The sequence below is a fragment of the Protopterus annectens genome, chromosome 1.part0 (assembly GCF_019279795.1).
Source record: "Protopterus annectens isolate FY-2018-M chromosome 1.part0, PAN1.0, whole genome shotgun sequence".
NCBI lineage: Eukaryota > Metazoa > Chordata > Ceratodontiformes > Protopteridae > Protopterus > Protopterus annectens.
In genome coordinates, this window is record NC_056725.1 from 1,240,595,538 (window position 1) to 1,240,613,187 (window position 17,650).

The 17,650-nt window shown below is 44.4% G+C and overlaps 1 protein-coding gene across 1 annotated transcript in view; it reads left to right on the forward strand.

The window, feature by feature from the left end:
- Window positions 1-17,650, forward strand: part of HACE1 (HECT domain and ankyrin repeat containing E3 ubiquitin protein ligase 1) — a gene marked incomplete in the record, with an annotated part of 1,502,717 nt that overhangs the window by 507,368 nt on the left and 977,699 nt on the right.

The following is a 17,650-nucleotide window of genomic DNA, read 5'->3' on the forward strand; positions in this document are numbered from 1 at the left end:
GACCTGGAATCCATCATTTCTGAGGACTTGGACAGTTTATCCTTGCATCTTCCTGCTGTCCCCATATGGACCATTATTTGTAGATACCTTGGAGATCATGAGGTGCAATATGAACTGATCTTGGGCATCCATTTTTTCTTTGGAGAAATGCTTGCAAGTGTCTTGGGAATGCAAAGTCTTGAAACATCTCTTGCAAAAACAAACAAAAAAAAAAAAAACATGATTAAAAGTGGTGTTCTGACAGCCTTACTGTAGCTCAGTGACTTCCTAAGAATGGTTTCTCCATTTAAAAGCTTTTGGCTGAGTGAAGGGAGTTTCTCATCTGGCATCCGAGTTTATTCCTCTGACAGCTCATCAGTCCAGCATGGATCCCAGATACCATAAAGGTCACAACATTTCCTTCCCTTCTGCCAGGTACAGTAACCAAAGCACTAGATAAACGTGACAAGAGAATGTATTCATCTGTCATATTCAAGCTTACATCCCTGAAGTGGTCCTCTCACTTATCCAGACTGCAGCCTGTCTGTTGGTCAGGCCTTGTAAAAGCTTGCAGACCTCCCGAAGTTGGAGCTTAGGAGGATCTTATTCAGACTCTTGTTTCCAGCTTATATGTCGTCACCCCTGTATTCTGCTGCAGTTTTCATTATGCCGACTCAGTGGTCAGGACTGCAGGTTAGGAATGGCTTGTGCAGAGTGACATAGCTGTGGAAGACATTTTGTCAGATGTATTTTCCTCCCTTAAAGGAAGAGAGCAGAAACAATATTCTGGATGCCATGTTTAAGGGGGAAGAACTCTCTTGTCAAGCCTTGAAGGAAGAAACTGGCACTTGCTACTGTGGAAGACTTTTGCAGTTACTTTGTAGATGTTCTTCATGTTTCACTGTTGCAGTCATTACATTTGGGTTATCTGCCTGCAGGTAGCCCTCAGCTGGCCTGAATAACAGAGACTTGAATTCCTGCATCGGATGCTGTCTCTTCTTCCAGGTCGTCAGGGGTATAAAACATTCAGCTGATGCCATTGCATCAGTCTTTCTTGCCGCATGGTGTCCGAAGCAGTTCACAAGTGCCGGTCGGCCGACTCCTGAAATTTTCATTTTCAGGTTTCCGAACCGAGGTCTTCAAAAAAGCTAAGTACCCCATTGGGGATCCTTTTTCTTGCTCTTAAACCGATGTCAGTAAAAGTTAACAATTGTCTTACCTGTGGAAAGCAAATATCTCATAAAGATTTTCATTCCTACTGCATTCCTTGCTCACTGTCTGTTTTGTGCCTTATTCAACGCCCGAACTATTCACCGTCAGTCTATTTTTGCAGCAAATTACTTTGGTACTCTGTTTAACTATCCAGAAATGTCTTCAGTAAGCCATCCGACTACCGATCTTCCGAAAAAACGTAAAGATAAAGACAGAGACAGACAGCATAGGTCCAAAACTGCCGACGACACTTCCATTAAGCTAGTCGCCAGTACTCAGGCACTTTCGCAGCCCCTGATACCCACTACTTCAGATTCACAGGCCTCTACTGAGACCCATTTGTAGTCTGGTATGCCACGAGATGCTTCTTCGACTATGGAAACTGCGGATGACTCTACCTTGGATGGGTCCAGAGCCACTGTGCAGGCACCGGCTTCTGAGGGTGTATTGAGGCCTACAGACTTGCATTTCAAACTTATGCCATCTTCTTCATCAAGGCCTAAAACTCGACCCATGCCTAGAAAACCGACATCCAAACCGCATGGTCAGGCCCGTATGCCTAAAAAACAAATGCTTAGAATGGCTGAAGACCTTATTACTTTAATTAGGGGAAGCCAGCCTTCCCCCTCTAAGAAACCTAGAACTGATTTTTCCTTCTGATTCTTCTGATCAAGATTCTGAAATTTCTGTTTCTTCTGATTACCAGGATTTGCCCTTATCTACCTATGAGGATTCTGATGCAGAGGATTCCATTCCCTCTGCTTCCCCTCCAGAAGATTTTTCTTTTGGTGAAACCTTGCACACTCATAGGGAGCATTTCCGCTGGGAAAGCTAGGATTACTCTGACTCCAAAAAGAGGCTTAGGGAATTCTTACTCCTCCCTCAACGCAGGCCTTTAGCTATCCCTCCTGTTATGGACATTGTAGGTGATGCCTTCTTGGAATCTAGCCTGGCCCCAGACGCTTTACCTCCAGCTCCAAGAAAAGCTGACAGGTATTACAGAGTACCTGACTCTCACAAGTTCCTCTTCAAGAATCCTACTGCGTATCCAGAGGCCATTTCTCAAGGACCAAAAGACATTAAGGCTACTACTGCCAAAAACCCTACCCCCTCTGATAGAGATTCCGGGACCTTGGACAGATGGGTTAAGAAGGTACACACTTCTGCTACTTTGGCCATTAGGGCCTTAAACTGCCAGTTTCATATGTTAAAGTATCAGCAGTATATTATGGCACTACTTAAACAGAAATAGATGTTGATTCCTGACTGTGCTGAACATAAAGAATTACAGGATTTAATGCACTCTGCTGAACAAGTTGGTAAACATACCTTGCAATGTGGTTTTGACTCTTTAGAAGCATCTTGCAGGGCTGCTGTCACTGGGTCTGTACTTAGAAGGCATGCTTGGCTTAAGGAGCAAAACGTGCCAGATCATGTTAAAGCTGAATTACTGGATGCTCCCTTAAACCAAGACCACCTGTTTGGCAACAAAGCAGAAGTCCTCCTCAGAAAGATGGAGGAAAAAGCTAAATCTATGCAAACTCTTAAAGATTTCCTGTTAAGTACAGCCTCCCAGATTTAGTAGGCATTGGCCTTCTAAGAACTGGTCCTTTCCAGTCTCTTCCAGGCCTTCTCAGTCCAAACTCAGGAACAGCAGACCACCTAGGCTACAGTCTCAAGGTGCACACAGGCCTAAGAAGTGGGGGGCTCCCACTTCCAAAGCGGGAAGTAGTAAGACACTCCCCTATGAAAAAATGTCACAATGACTTAACCTTAACCCTTCCAAGCCCTGCTCAATTGCCTGGTCCCTTAGGGGGGAAAGATCGCTCTGTATGCAAAAAACTGGGAACTCATTACCCAGGACAAATGAGTTTTAAATATAGTTTTCCAAGGATACAGATTCCACACCTTACCAACCCCAAACGGTTGGCCAGACCTACCCCCAAATCAGTGGGCAGAGGCCCAACAGCAGGTTCTCTCTCATCTAAGTATCAGGGCTATTCAACCTGTCCCAGCAGAAGAAAGAGGACAAGGTTTTTACTCAAGAATATTCCTGGTACCCAGTAAAGACAGCTTCTGGTGTCCTATCCTGGACCTCTCTATTCTAAACACCTTTTTGGTAATCCCAAAATTCAAAATGCTGACACTTCAACAGCTGCTTCCTATGCTAGGCAAACATGCCTGGTTGTCAACCTTAGACTTAAAGGAAGCTTACCTGCACATTCCAGTAGGGGAATCTTGCAGGAAATACCTACGCTTCAGAGCAGGCTCCATGCACTATCAGTTCTCTGCACTTCCCTTTGGCTTATCTACTGCACCCAGGGTATTCACAAAGTGTCTAGCTCCAGCCGTTGCATTTTGCAAGCTGAGAAATATTCAAATATACCCATACCTGGACAATTGTCTGATTCAGGCAGACAGCCAGGGCATGCTTTTAAAACATCTGACATTTGTAAAGAAACTTCTAACCTCGCTGGGGTATACCATAAATGAAAAGAAATCTCATCTAGTACCCTGCCAATAAATTGTATTCCTGGGAGGAAGCCTTGAACACAACTTCCCAGATGGCCTACCTCACGCCAGAGAAACAAGTTTATTTAACAGCCTACTTCAAACTACAGGCCACAAAGACCCAGCTATCTGCAAGGAAAATCCTGCAAGCCCTGGGGTTGATGGCCTCTTGCAGTCTACTAATTCCATATACAAGACTGCATATGAGGAAACTACAATGGTATCTAAAAAGCCTATGATGTCAAAATTCTTAGGACCAGGTATCAATGATTCCTATCATTCCTTGTGTAAAGACAGAGTTCCTTTGGTGGGCAGAGGCCTGCCACCTCAACAAGGGGCTCCCTTTCAATCTACCCCCTGCCGCCTAAACCCTGACTACAGACGCATCAGACTATGCATGGGGGGTTCACTTGGCAGGGTGGCGCATTCAGGGCAAATGGAACCCGAGTCAGATGCACCTGCATATCAACCAAAAAGAATTGTTAGCTGTACAGAATTCCCTGGCAGCCTTCAAAGACCACATCCTTCCAGGACAATTATTGGTAAAGACAGAACACCACAGTTATGTGGTACACAAACAAGCAGGGGGAACCCACTCGTACCCTGTCTGCAGACTAGCCATGGCTCTGTGGAACAAAGCCTTGAGCTACCAAGTGCACCTATAAGCTCAATTCCTGCCAGGCAAGCTAAATTCACTGGCAGACGATCTAAGCAGAAATCTCATGAACCCACACGAATGGAAACTGGAACCAAAAATATTCAACCTCTGGAACAAATGGGGACTCCAGAGATAGACCTGTTTGCCTCCCCTCAAAACTACCAATTAGACAAATTCTGCACAAGGACTCCCCACAGTCAAGCTTAGAAAGTGGATGCCCTGTCCTTTACCTGGGAAAGCCTCTCAGTTTACGCCTTTCCCCCTCTGGCTCTCCTGTCGAAGGTTCTGCAAAAGATCAAACAAGACAAACCAAGGGCAATACTGATTGCATCGGACTGGCCTCGCCAGCACTGATACCCCCTCTTGTGCAGTATGATACTGCTGGATCCATGGCACCTACCTCAGACACCTTCCCTGTTGTCCAGGCAGGCGGGCCAGATTCTGCACCCTCACCTTCAAACCCTGAACCTTGCAGCCTGGCGTATTCCTTCAGCTCTCCAATAGCATCCCTCAGTAAGCAGGTGCTAGATGTCATTCTGAAGAAAGGAGACCTAGTACTAGAAAATCATATGCTGAAAAGTGGAAAATATACTGTTCCCGGAGCCAGACTCAGGGGATGGGCACTATGGTGCCCAGCTTACCTCATATTCTTCAGTACTTAACAGAAATGCTCCACAAGGGCCTATCCTTCTCGTCTATTAAAATTCCTGCCTCTGCCATTTCAGCACATTATAATACTGAACCACCCCTCTTCTCTCACCCCCTGTTAAAGCTGTTCCTCAGAGGGGCTAGAAATCCCCCCAGGCGAACCCCTACTCCTGCCTGGGACCTTTACTTTCTATTGGAAAAGCTCATTCTCCCTCCATTTGAACCATCTGCAACTGCAGAGTTAAAGTTCCTTTCCTGGAAAACAGCCTTCCTTCTAACCATCACTTCAGCAAGAAAAGTATCTAAATTACAGGCCCTCATGACAGTGGAGCCCTTCATTATCTTCCATGCAGACAGGGTTTCCTTCAGGACCAATCCTTCCTTTATGCCCAAGGTGGTGTCTAGTGTGGCCCTAAATCAGTCCATTCATTTGCCTACCTTTTTCCCAAATCCACAAAACAAAGGAGAAAGACTACTGCACTCTTTGGACGTGCACAGACAACTTTGATTTTATTTGGAGAGGTTTAAGCCTCTCAGAAAATCTGAACAGCTGCTAGTTGACTTTGCTGCAGGGGCAGAGGGGAAGGCCATTTTAAAGCAAACCATTTCTAACTGGATAGCCCATTGCATTAATTTCTGCTATAAGCACCATGGAAAACCTACCCCACAGGGGATTAGATCACATTCCACCAGGGCTGCATCTACTTCTACAGCCTTTCTCAGAGGAGTCCCTACCAGGGACTTCCTAGAAGTTGCTACCTGGAGCTCTGTACATACCTTCACTAAGCATTACTACATGCCTATTTTTTCTAAATCCAGAGCTAGTTTTGCCACTGCAGTTTTGCAGGGCTTAATAGCTGGCCCTAATGCTCTCTAACTTCCTCAGCTTTGGGAATCAACCTAAATTTAATGACTGCAACAGTGAAACACAAAGAACATAGTGCAGTTGTGTACACTTACCATAAATGTAGATGTTCAAGTGTATTCACTGTTGCAGTCCTGGTTACCCTTCCTCCAGCCCCCTGACCTCCCTTGGCTCTACCTTTCCTTCTTGTTTGGTGTATTTGAGCTTTCTGGTGTATTTGCTTTTTGTTGGAGATGTAACATAACATATAATTGCTTCCCATTATGGGGGCATCTGACATCTGGGGCAAGAAAAACTGATGTAATGGCATCGGCTGCATGTTTTATACCCCTGATGACCTGACGTCATGGAAGAAGAAACAGCATCCGACTCAGGAATCCAAGACTCTGGTATTCAGGCCGGCTGAGGGCTACTGCAAGCAGATAACCCAAATGTAATGACTGCAACAGTGAATACACTCGAACACCTACATTTATGGTAAGTGTACACAACTGTACTTTCCTTTTTACTTCCTTTTTCAGACATTGTCAACCACACAAGTGAAAGACATCTGCTTGCCTTCTTGTCATGCATCACATAACCTTGCTCCATCCTATCCTGGCCAAGAAGTAGAAGTGTTGATCACTGTATGAGGCTGTACTGTGTGTGCTAGCAAGTTCATCCTGGCTTGAAGGGCCTTTGTGATGGGCCATTAGGTTTTTCTTAGATTCTCTATCAAAAAGATTCCTACTAATGAGCCCAGTCATCCTGTGGAAGGCCCAGAGTGTTTTATTAAGGGAGTCTTTAAAAGCTGACACTAATTGGGACTGGTCAAGAGTTCTACTCTTACACCCTTCCTGATTTCTTAAGTGGATAAAAAGTTTCCATCCCATTCTGGGCCTCATTAACTTTAATCCAGCCATTTAGTAGACATAGTTGCAGAGACTGACTCTACAGAGTGTCAAGCCTCTGCTCCCACAGGACACTTGGGTAGTGCTGTAAGGTAGCTGTTGGCACGTAAGTGTGTGTGGGGTCTATAAAGGAGGCACCTTATGTTTGTTCTGGGTGAGTATCACTTTCAGAGTATTTGTCATGATGTTAGTCAGAGATTTGCTGAATGACCTCTATGTTCTGTGTGGACAAACTAGCTCTCTTTTTTTTGTTACCATTTCTATGGTCTCTTTGAAAGCATTCCTACAGTAGGTGCCCCTGTAATGGTCCTTGGGGAGTGAATTTAAACAGAGAGAAATCCTTTCTGACCCCATCCATAACTATTGCTTTCATAGGAAGAGAGTTGAGCACTGTTCATTGTCAGACTTTCCTGCCCTTTGTTGGAGCCCAAAAGGTCATGCCTTTGGCTGGCTGAGGATGCAGCACAGGATTCAGGCCATGACCTTGGTAAGACTTCTGGCATGATTACTGTCATGGTCTTTAAGGTGCCATCTACATGCCTGAGAATAAGGCTGGGCTGTGCAGTGGACTTTGAAGTACCATTGACTGCAGCATCAACAAATGCTTACATATCTTCTGTTGCCACAGCCATCTAATCAGGCTCCAGTGTAGTGAATAACACCCATTAATCTATTGGTATCCCTTTCTGGCACCTCAATCCTGGAACATATGCTTTGCTGCTGGGGTAGAGAACTCACTTAGGCTCCCACACAGTTCAATCATTGTGCACCCCCCCATGACCGAGAGAGTTCCTCATCATTAATTTGGGGCTTTAAAGTCTTCTAGGCCCTGAAAGCTTTGAAGAGAGCTCTTGCACAGCTCTTGCATCTGTGTCCAGTCCTCATTCATTTAGGTAACTAATCCATTATGTAGTAGCTAAACAAATGTTGTGGCATGCTGTTACATTCCTTGCACAGGAATGTGATTCTTTTATGGTAGTAAACAATCACAAGTGCCACTATTTTGGTAGTTTACACCCCAGAGATGTGAATGAACAGATGAGCCGTCTCTCCTACAGTCCTGTCTTTGAGTTATTGATGCAGAAGCAATGTCTGATGTGGGTTTTCTGGAAATGGTCACTCAAGACATTGTACTATTTGCCACTGAGGAGAACATGGTACTTCCCATGAAGTGAAGTCATCACATCTATGCCAAAGCCACTTGCGCTCTGGTGCATACATTCAACAAACACTACTGTTTTAAGTGTGACTTATGGAGTTGATCTTCCTTTGGTACTTCTGAAATTATCCTTCTGAACCTTTGTTCTTGGGCTCTCCCCTGCCCTTTCCACCTGGGTGATTTACTGCCTGGGAATCATCCCAGTCATAGGATCCCTAAGTATAGATCCCTTATTTTATGTATAATGTACTTGATCAGTTAATCTATGAGGGGAACCCTCTCTGGTTAGTTCTTTTGCTTGAATGTCCCCTCCATCCACCTTGTGCTGTTTGAGTCCCTGCAGAATGGGCCAGTAAATGCTTCTTTGTTACTTGTTAGTTTTGTTGATTTCACAACTTAATTGCTATTATTTGATCTGTAGGAAATGTACTTGCTAGTATTTGTGGTGGAATCTAGCAAGTTCCAAGGTGAGGCCCACTCATGTAATATGTGCATGTTATCATTTTGTAAACTGAGCATGCAGTCTTCTGAGAAAAATGATGATTGTTGAAGGGTATTTATCCACTTGTAGAACCCTTCAAAGAGAGCTTCCTTGTCAAATGATATTGTAAAAACATGTGTGTTACTTTATGTAGCGCAATGGAAACAGAAGACAGTCTTGGGAGAGATGAGAAGAGAGTTGGAAAAAATACAAGAAAAGTGCAAAATGCAGTTTAAATTCAGTGCAAAATCTGTCGATGAATGCTTTTAGAAGTAGAGGTTCTGCAGATAAATACTGCATGGAGTTGGGAGGGTGTAGTAGAACTGATAGCAACAAAAGAAGAAAAAGACCTGAGGATGATTTGTCTAATTTTACCTAAAGGCAATCAGTCAGTGTAAGAAAGCAATAAGGAAGGCTAGTCAAATACTGGGATATGTAGGAAGAAACATCCCCAGTAGAGAATGCAAAGGTGATGTCCCTTTTTTATAGACCGTTGCTAAGACACCAAGTATTTTTGGAGACCTCATTATTGTACTGACAGGATAGAGGCAGAGAAAACAAAATATTGGTGTACAATTGTGTATGATCTGCATCAGAAGCTACATCAAGAACGTGTGGTGTGTTGTCTTGTGGGAAGAAGGCAGAGTATGGAACTGGATTAAGGAATTCATAGACTGTGTAAGATAGCATCTTTGATACAAAGTTTTATGTAAAGGAGAAACAGGTTAGGGATACACTGTGGGCTGCTTAAGGGAGATTGAAGAATTGTCATTTTACAGAAAGTGGTTGTTGATTGGAATAGCCATCTTGAAGGTGTAGTAAGAATACATATAGTGGATGAATTCATGATTACATGGAGAAGCATAAGTTTATCCTTCAGGGAGTGTAGACAGAGAATGACTTGATTGATAAGTAGGACCATAATGAGGAAACTAGGCGAGTTTTGTCTCTATCTACCATCAGACTCACTGTTTCTGTAATGTCTGGTCCTTAAATGTAATGTATTCATGTAGGACTTAACTTCTGATAGACTTGCAGCAGTGTTTACTGTATCTCTGGTGATGTAGAGGCTGCTAAGATATTGTGACCAATCTCCTGTTCCATGCAGTTTGTGACAGTTGGCTGTGTCCTTGTGGCTTGTTTCCCTGCATCAGGTCAGCTGTCCACTTTCATTATTTGCAAAGAATCACTTTTGATACGCTATAGATGTGGAACACCACTAATTATGCAGACGTAAGCAACATCAAATTTGCAAAATGCCTTGAAAGGACTCTCTGTTCAACTGCCATGTGCATCAAGCAAACCAACAATTGGCCGTAGTTTCGAATAGTCTTAACCACCCATGGTCAGTTCTTCTGTAGACTTTCTGTGTCATGCTTTAAAATTCTGATTGTTTGGAATGTCTGACAGTTTGTTAGGATTACTGAGTTGTGTGTTTTAACCATTTTCCTTAATGGTCTGGAATCTTTTTTTAAGCTGATGGGGGAATGGGAATGAGGGTGGTGCTGGCTCTGCCATCCCAGGAAGAGGAGGTTATTGATGCCCTATTGCTAGAGTGCTTTCTGGGAATAAGCCCAGTGTTGCAGTCGGGGCACTGACCACATCATGGCGTGCTCACATGGCATCAGGTCATCTTGATTCTGTGGAGCTTGGCATAATTGGCCATTGAGCAGTACTTGTCAGCCAGCAGTGGAGGGATTTGTGAACTTTTTAACAAGTATACCAACTCTCATTGGACTACAGTTAAGGTTTCTGGCTTGTCTCTGTTTTGCATTCTGCAGGTTCAGGATCTGGGAGGAATGAATGAGTTATCAAAGCAGATAATTGTAGTGCCTGTATCATTTTCTGTCAACACTTGGGGAGCACATACTTTATGCAGAGATTTTAAGCTCCCAATTTTAGAAATCAAGGAATGTTTAGCAGGCAGTGGTCTTTGCACTGGAATTCTCTGATTTGTGTCGCATGTTTGACACAGTTGATGTAATGGAAGGAGCTTCTGCTTCCAGATGGCCTAGTTAGAGCTTCTCTGCTTTTATGAGGGGTTCTGGCAGTCTAGTGTGGATGGTTCCTTTTATGAGGTGTCTCTGGAGGTCTTTCTTAGGATATTGTCGAAGTCCTGTAGAAGAGAGTTAAGTTACTATTGGTCAGTGATGTTATACAGTTTTCTTTGCCTTTCTCCTCTAATGGATTAGCCCAGTCCTTGAGGAAGAAGGCAACTTCACGTAGACAGATTCCTCCCCAGCCTGCTTCGTAGGGCCTGTTGCAATATTGCTCAAGAAGCCAGCTCCAGCCCTTTGTCAGAACCAGTTGTATGAGAGCTGTTCCTCTGGGTTTGCACCAGTGTAGAGAGGAGTCACCTAGAGTAAGAGAATCCTGGGCTTCATTGTAATCATATCTTAAGGTTAGTTCTTTGTTGTAATAAAGACCTCTTCTAGAGATTGGTCTTTGTGTGGGAGATGCAGTAATCCTTCCTTCAAACAAAAAATAATAAATAGCCACAGAATTTATACTGGAAATACAGCTAGGAGTAGATTTTGATTTCACATTTTTCTTTTCCCGTAGAAATTTGGTTGCATGCCATTTTTGTTTTGCATGTTGCCAGCAGTCACTTTTCAGTCTGTGATGACACTTCTACATTAAGAGGTTTAAATGTTCTCCTTGTAACATGCTGGAACTTGGTTTAGTACCTCACTGAGTGGGAACAGTGTAATATGTTTTTTTTTTTTTTTTTTTAGAACCGTGCTTTACAAGAACAGGATCCTCACCTTTGATATGATGTTCATCGTGAATACAGCTGCAGTCATAACAGATGGGTTATCCTGCCGTCAGGCGGATCCTCGGTCGGCCGAATTCCAAAGTCTAGGTCCGGCGTCGGTTGTCGTCACTTCCTCCCTGATGTCAGTGTGGCAGGGGTATAAAAGAGGCAGCTGACGCCATTTTCTTCAGTCTTTCTTGCCGCGCGGTGCCCGAAGCAGAAGCAGTTCGCAAGTGCCGGTCGGCCAGCTCCTGAGATTCTGAAAGTATTTCAGCCGAAGTCTTCTTGAAAGCTAAGTACCCCATTGGGGAAACTTTTCTTGCCTCAGACCGATGTCAGACAAAGTTAATAATTGCATTTCATGTGGGAAGCAAATACCGCATAAAGATTTCCACTCTTACTGTATACCTTGCTTAGGCCCAGACCACGACGTCTCGGCTTGCCGTTTTTGTGCTAGATTCAACAAACGCACTATTAAGCGTCGGGCGGAGTTCGCCCTTCACTTTTTTGGCAAATAATTTAATTATATTATGTCGTTGGATACTCCGACTCCAGTTTTGAGCAAAAAATGCAAAGATAAGGACCGACATACGAGGTCCGCACCACCTACTGATACCACGCTAAGGCCGACTACCGGTTCTCCGGTACTCAGCGAGGCGCCTACACAGCCCCTGAGTACCGATGACAATGCATTACCGGTGTCTTCAGTACCCGAGGTCACAGGCTTCTCGGCCCCCATTCCTACTACAGATACCAACGCCACTCCTGGCGGGGAAACTCAGAATTTAGACAGGCCTGCCATTTCTCAAGGGGTCTTCAGGCCTTCCTCCTTCTCTATTAAAGCCTTCACTAAATCTAAAACAGCCATGAAAACCAAAAAACAGGTTCCTCAGACACCCTCTCAAGGCACCATGCCTAAAAAACAGATGCTTAAAATGGCTGAGGATTTGCTTACTCTTATCAGGGGTTCTCAACCCCCCCTCTGACAAAAGGCCCAGACTAGAGGAAGACTACCCTTCCTCAGATCAAGCTTCTATTACCTCAGAACTATCTGAGGACCAGGATTGTGCCTATTCTCCATTCGAAGACTCTGATGCAGAGGAGTCTATTCCCTTGGTCTCCCCCCCTGAGGACTTCTCTTTTGGGGAAACCCTGCATACATTGAGGGAGCACTTTCACTGGGAAGGCCAAGATTACTCAGATTCCAAGAAAAGGCTCAGGGAATTTCTTCTGCTCCCCCAGCATAGGCCTCTGGCTATCCCTCCTGTTTTAGATATATTGGATGATGTGTACACAGAAGCCAACCTTAATCCTGACTCTTTGCTTCCAGCTCCTGTTAAACCAGACAAGTATTACCGAGTTCCTGATTCTCACCAGTTCCTATATAAAAGCCATACTGCTGACCCAGAAACTATTTCACAGGGTCCCAAGGGAATTAAGGCCTCAACTGCTAAAAACCCATTACCTTCAGAGAGAGATTCCAGATCTTTAGAAAGGTGGGGGAAAAAGGTGTACACCTCGGCCACTTTAACCATGAGGGCATTAAACTGTCCGTTCCATATGTTAAAATATCAACAGTTTTTGATATCTCAGCTGAAAAGCAAGATGACACAACCAGAACAACCAGATTTAAAAGAGTTGCAGGATTTGTTGCATGGTGCAGAGCAAGTGGGTAAACATACCTTGCAGTGTGGTTTTGATGCTTTAGAGGCCTCATGTAGACCTGCTCTTACGGGGTCTGTTATACGTAGGCATGCTTGGCTCAAAGAGCAAACCTTACCAGATCATGTCAAAGCTAAATTATTAGATGCACCTCTTCAAAAAGATGTATTGTTTGGTGTTGGGCAGAGGAGGTGCTAAAGAAAATGGAGGAAAAAGCGAAATCAATGCAAACAGTGAAAGATTTCCTGCAGGTTCAGCCTCCACGTTTCAGCAGAAACTGGCCTTCAAAAAATTGGTCCTTTCCAGCCACGGACAGACCTCAAAGGGGCAGATGCAGGCCTCCAAGGGGTAGAGGGCAACCTCAAGGATCTTCAGAGCCAGACAGTGGCAAGCACCAACCCCAAGAGGTGGAGAAGATAGATCACAGTCTTTTAGAAAACAGACACAATGACTTCGCCCTACACCTGCCAAGCAAAGCTTTAATGGCAGCACCTTTGGGCGGAAAACTGACATTATTCTCAAAAAATTGGCATATTGCTACAAAAGACAAATGGATTCTGGACATTATAGACAGAGGCTACAGGTTCCACTTTCACACCCTTCCAGAAATGAGAGGCATGCCAAACCTACCACAAAATCAAAGGGCAGAGGCACAAAAACAAATTTCAGCTCTCATGGACATGAAAGCAATTCAAGAGGCACCTGCAAAAGAACAAGGTCAAGGGTTTTATTCCAGACTATTCCTGGTACCAAGGAAAGATAAAGATTGGAGACCTATCTTAGACCTATCCATCCTAAACACATATCTACAGGTGCCAAAATTCAAGATGCTCACATTACAGCAGCTTCTTCCCATGCTGGGCAAGGAGTCTTGGCTGGTAACATTGGACCTCAAGGAGGCATACCTGCATGTCCCTATCAGACAAGATTGTAGAAGATACCTCAGATTTCTTGCAGGTTCAACCCATTACCAATTCTCTGCATTGCCCTTTGGCTTTTCTACTGCGCCCAGAGTGTTTACGAAATGCCTGGCATCAATAATCGCCTTCTGCAGACTGCAAGGGATACAAATCTACTCATATCTGGATGACTGCCTGATCCAAGCGGACAGCAAGGACATACTACTGCAGCACCTGGCATTTGTAATAAAACTGTTGAACTTCCTGGGATACACAGTCAACAAAAAGAAATCAAAACTAATACCCTCTCAACAAATAATTTTCCTGGGTGCCAGCTTGGATACAACCACCCAGATGGCCTACCTCACGCCAGACAAGCAAGGGCAACTGTCTCAATACGTCAGAAAAATGGCAACTTACACCAGGCTAACTGCAAGGAAAGTCCTGCAGGCTCTGGGATTCATGGCATCTTGCATCCTACTAATCCCATGTGCAAAGCTGCATATGAGGAAACTTCAGTGGTACCTAAAAACTTATGGTCTCAACACAGCCACAGCTTGGAAGCAATTATACCACTCATTCCATGCCTTCAAAAGGAATTTATGTGGTGGGCTCAAGCTCGCCAAAGAAACACAGGTCTTCCTTTCTGTGTACCTCAAACAACTCAAATCATCACAACAGATGCCTCAGACTACGCCTGGGGAGCACACATGACAGATCAGTGCATTCAGGAAAATGGGCCGCGAAAGAGAAGCTCCTTCACATCAACCAAAAGGAAATGCTAGCCGTGCAAAAGGCTATTATGACCTTCAAAGACCTACTGCATCCAGGCCAGCTATTGATAAGGACAGACAACACCACAGTGATGTGGTACATAAACAAACAGGGGGGAACTCATTCATACCCCCTGTGCAGCCAAGCCATGACCCTATGGAACACAGCACTGGAATTGAAAATTCAACTACAGGCACAATTCCTGCCAGGGAAGGAAAACACACTGGCAGACAACCTAAGCAGAAATATGACAGATCCACACGAATGGAAGTTGCATCCTCAAATTTTCACAAAGATAACTCAGGCATGGGGACAGCCAGACATAGATCTCTTTGCTACCCACAGAAATTGCCAGTTGAAAAATTTTGTTCAAGGACCTATCATCCACAGGCCTGGAAAGTGGACGCACTTTCCTTCAATTGGGCAACATTGACAGTCTATGCCTTCCCGCCTCTTCCTCTGCTGCCCAAAGTTCTATTAAAAGCCAGAGCAGAGAGGCCAAAAATGATTCTCATTGCTCCAGACTGGCCAAGGCAACACTGGTATCTGCTCCTGAAGAGCCTGACACATTCCCCACCATGGATCCTACCTCTAGTCCCTCTTCTGTTGTCCCAGCACAACTACAAAACCCTTCACAGCCATCTCAAGACTCTAAATCTAGCTGCATGGAGAATTCCTTGATTTCCCAACAGTTTCTCCTCTCCAAGGAGGTGCAGGATGTCCTCTTGGAGGCCAGAAGACCTTCTATTAGAAAGGCCTACTCCGCCAAATGGAAACGATTTTGTGCCTGGAATCAAAAGAGGGGACAGAATCCTTGGGTAATAAATATACCTCAAAATTTTACAGTACCTAGCTGAGATGTTAAACAATGGACTTTCCTTCTCCTCCATCAAGATCCACGCTTCAGCCATTTCTGCACAATACAACACAGATCCTCCTTTATTCTCTCATCCTCTCTTAAGGCAGTTCCTCAGAGGGGCAAAGAATATAAAACCCCCAAGGAAACTGCCAGTCCCTGCTTGGGACCTCAACTTCGTATTGGAAAAGCTGACCCTTCCTCTCTTCGAGCCAGCTTCTTCATCAGAGTTACAGTACCTGTCATGGAAAACAGCCTTTCTTCTGGCTATCACCTCAGCTCTCAGGGTTTCGGAGCTACAGGACCTCATGGCTGTGCAACCATTCATCATTTTCCATCAGGACAGAGTTTCCTTACGAACCAACCCTACCTTTATGCCAAAGGTAGTATCCAGTGTAGCTTTGAATCAGACTATCCACTTACCTACCTTTTATCCTAATCCACAAAACAAAGGGGAAATCCTACTACATTCCTTGGACATTCACAGACAACTTCGTTAGTATTTGGACAGGACAAAGCCATTCAGGAAATCTGAGCAACTCTTTGTGTCCTATGCTGCAGGTGCTCAAGGAAAGGCTATTTCCAAACAGACAATTTCAAAATGGATAGCCCACTGCATACACTTTTGTTACTCATTTCATGGAAAAACTGTGCCTGCATGCCTCAGATCCCACTCCACCAGAGCCACAGCTACCTCTGCAGCCTTCCTCAGGGGGGTCCCTACCAAGGATATTTTGGAAGCAGCCACCTGGAGTTCAGTGCACACTTTCTCCAAGCACTATCACCTCCCACTATACTCTAAATCTAGAGCGGGCTTTGCCACAGCAGTCCTGCAGGGCATCCTAGCCCCTCCTAGTTCCACTTAGTGCCTACCACCCTTACTTAGCTTTGGGATTCTACCCATCTGTTATGACTGCAGCTGTATGCACAATGAACATAGTACAATTTTGTACCTACCATAAATGTAGATGTTCGAGTGCTCATACAGCTGCAGTCCAGGTTTCCCTCCCTCCAACCCCTCTTAGGACAGGCCTTATGACAAACTCTTTTCATATAACCTTTTGGGGTATTCTTTTATGGTGTATTTGCTTGCAACTACTGTTTTTGATTTATCAACATTGCACTTTTGCATAACATTATGTTTGCCTTCCTTCTGGGGGCACCTGACATCTGGGGCAAGAAAAACTGAAGAAAATGGCGTTGGCTGCCTCTTTTATGCGACGACAACCGACGCCGGACCTAGACTTTGGAATTCAGCCGACCGAGGACCCGCCTGACGGCAGGATAACCCATCTGTTATGACTGCAGCTGTAATGAGCACTCGAACATCTACATTTATGGTAGGTACAAAACTGTACTTTCTCTGGATCCGGAGTATTTACCAGGTTGATGGTAAAAGTTGTAGTAGGGCTTCCAGGTCATACCTGTTTGTGTTTGGATGTGAAATTTTCTGAATACTCCCTTTTTGCCTGACATAGACTTCATTGTGATTTTTGAGGGTGACTTTCAGTTGGAAAAAGTCTACTTTACTGTTATTTCAGAGGATTTCTTATACTGTTGTGTCCTTTCACAAAATGCTGTGGTGATCCTGTCTTCACCTAGACTGGGTCCAGGAAGTCAGAGATCTGATCATCCTGATTGTCAGTGATGCAGAGGTACATCCATCCCCTTGTCTTTCTGCACTTGCTTGGTTTGATAGCTGACCGTGTTTGCTGTTCCCCTTGTCATGCTTCTGTATGATGTCACTCTGCTATTGACTGAAGTCCCTTTTCCTCCCTTTTGGATTTGTTTCTAGATTCCTTTCTCTGTTGTTGCTCCCTGAATTGATTCTGTTTACCACTGTGACAGTGGAGTTCCTTTTGTCTAGCCTGTTCTGGTGTATTTTTGACCATGAACAGGAACTAGATTCCTCTTTGAGGTAGTCCTGATCAGGGTCTCATACGTATTTGCACATCAACTTCCTGTAGTAGAGTGTTTTGCTTTTGACTTTACAGGACTTGAGAGACCTGGGGAATATAGAGGTCCTCCTAGTAGAATGGGACAGTAAGGTTATAGTTTGATATATGAATAAGTAGGGGTGATTGCTTCTAACCTCTCTGTTATGAAGCACTGGGGCAGTGGATCACTGGCCAAATTCCTATGGATCAAAATTTTTTTGAATACCTTTAGCCAGCGCAGAAGTCCAGTATTGGAGCTGAGGATCCACCAAAAGAATGATTAGGCCATCTTCTGGACTTGTGAACCCAGAAGTCAAACCATCTTTTGGGCATATGGAATCTAGAGATCATTCTATTTGTGACA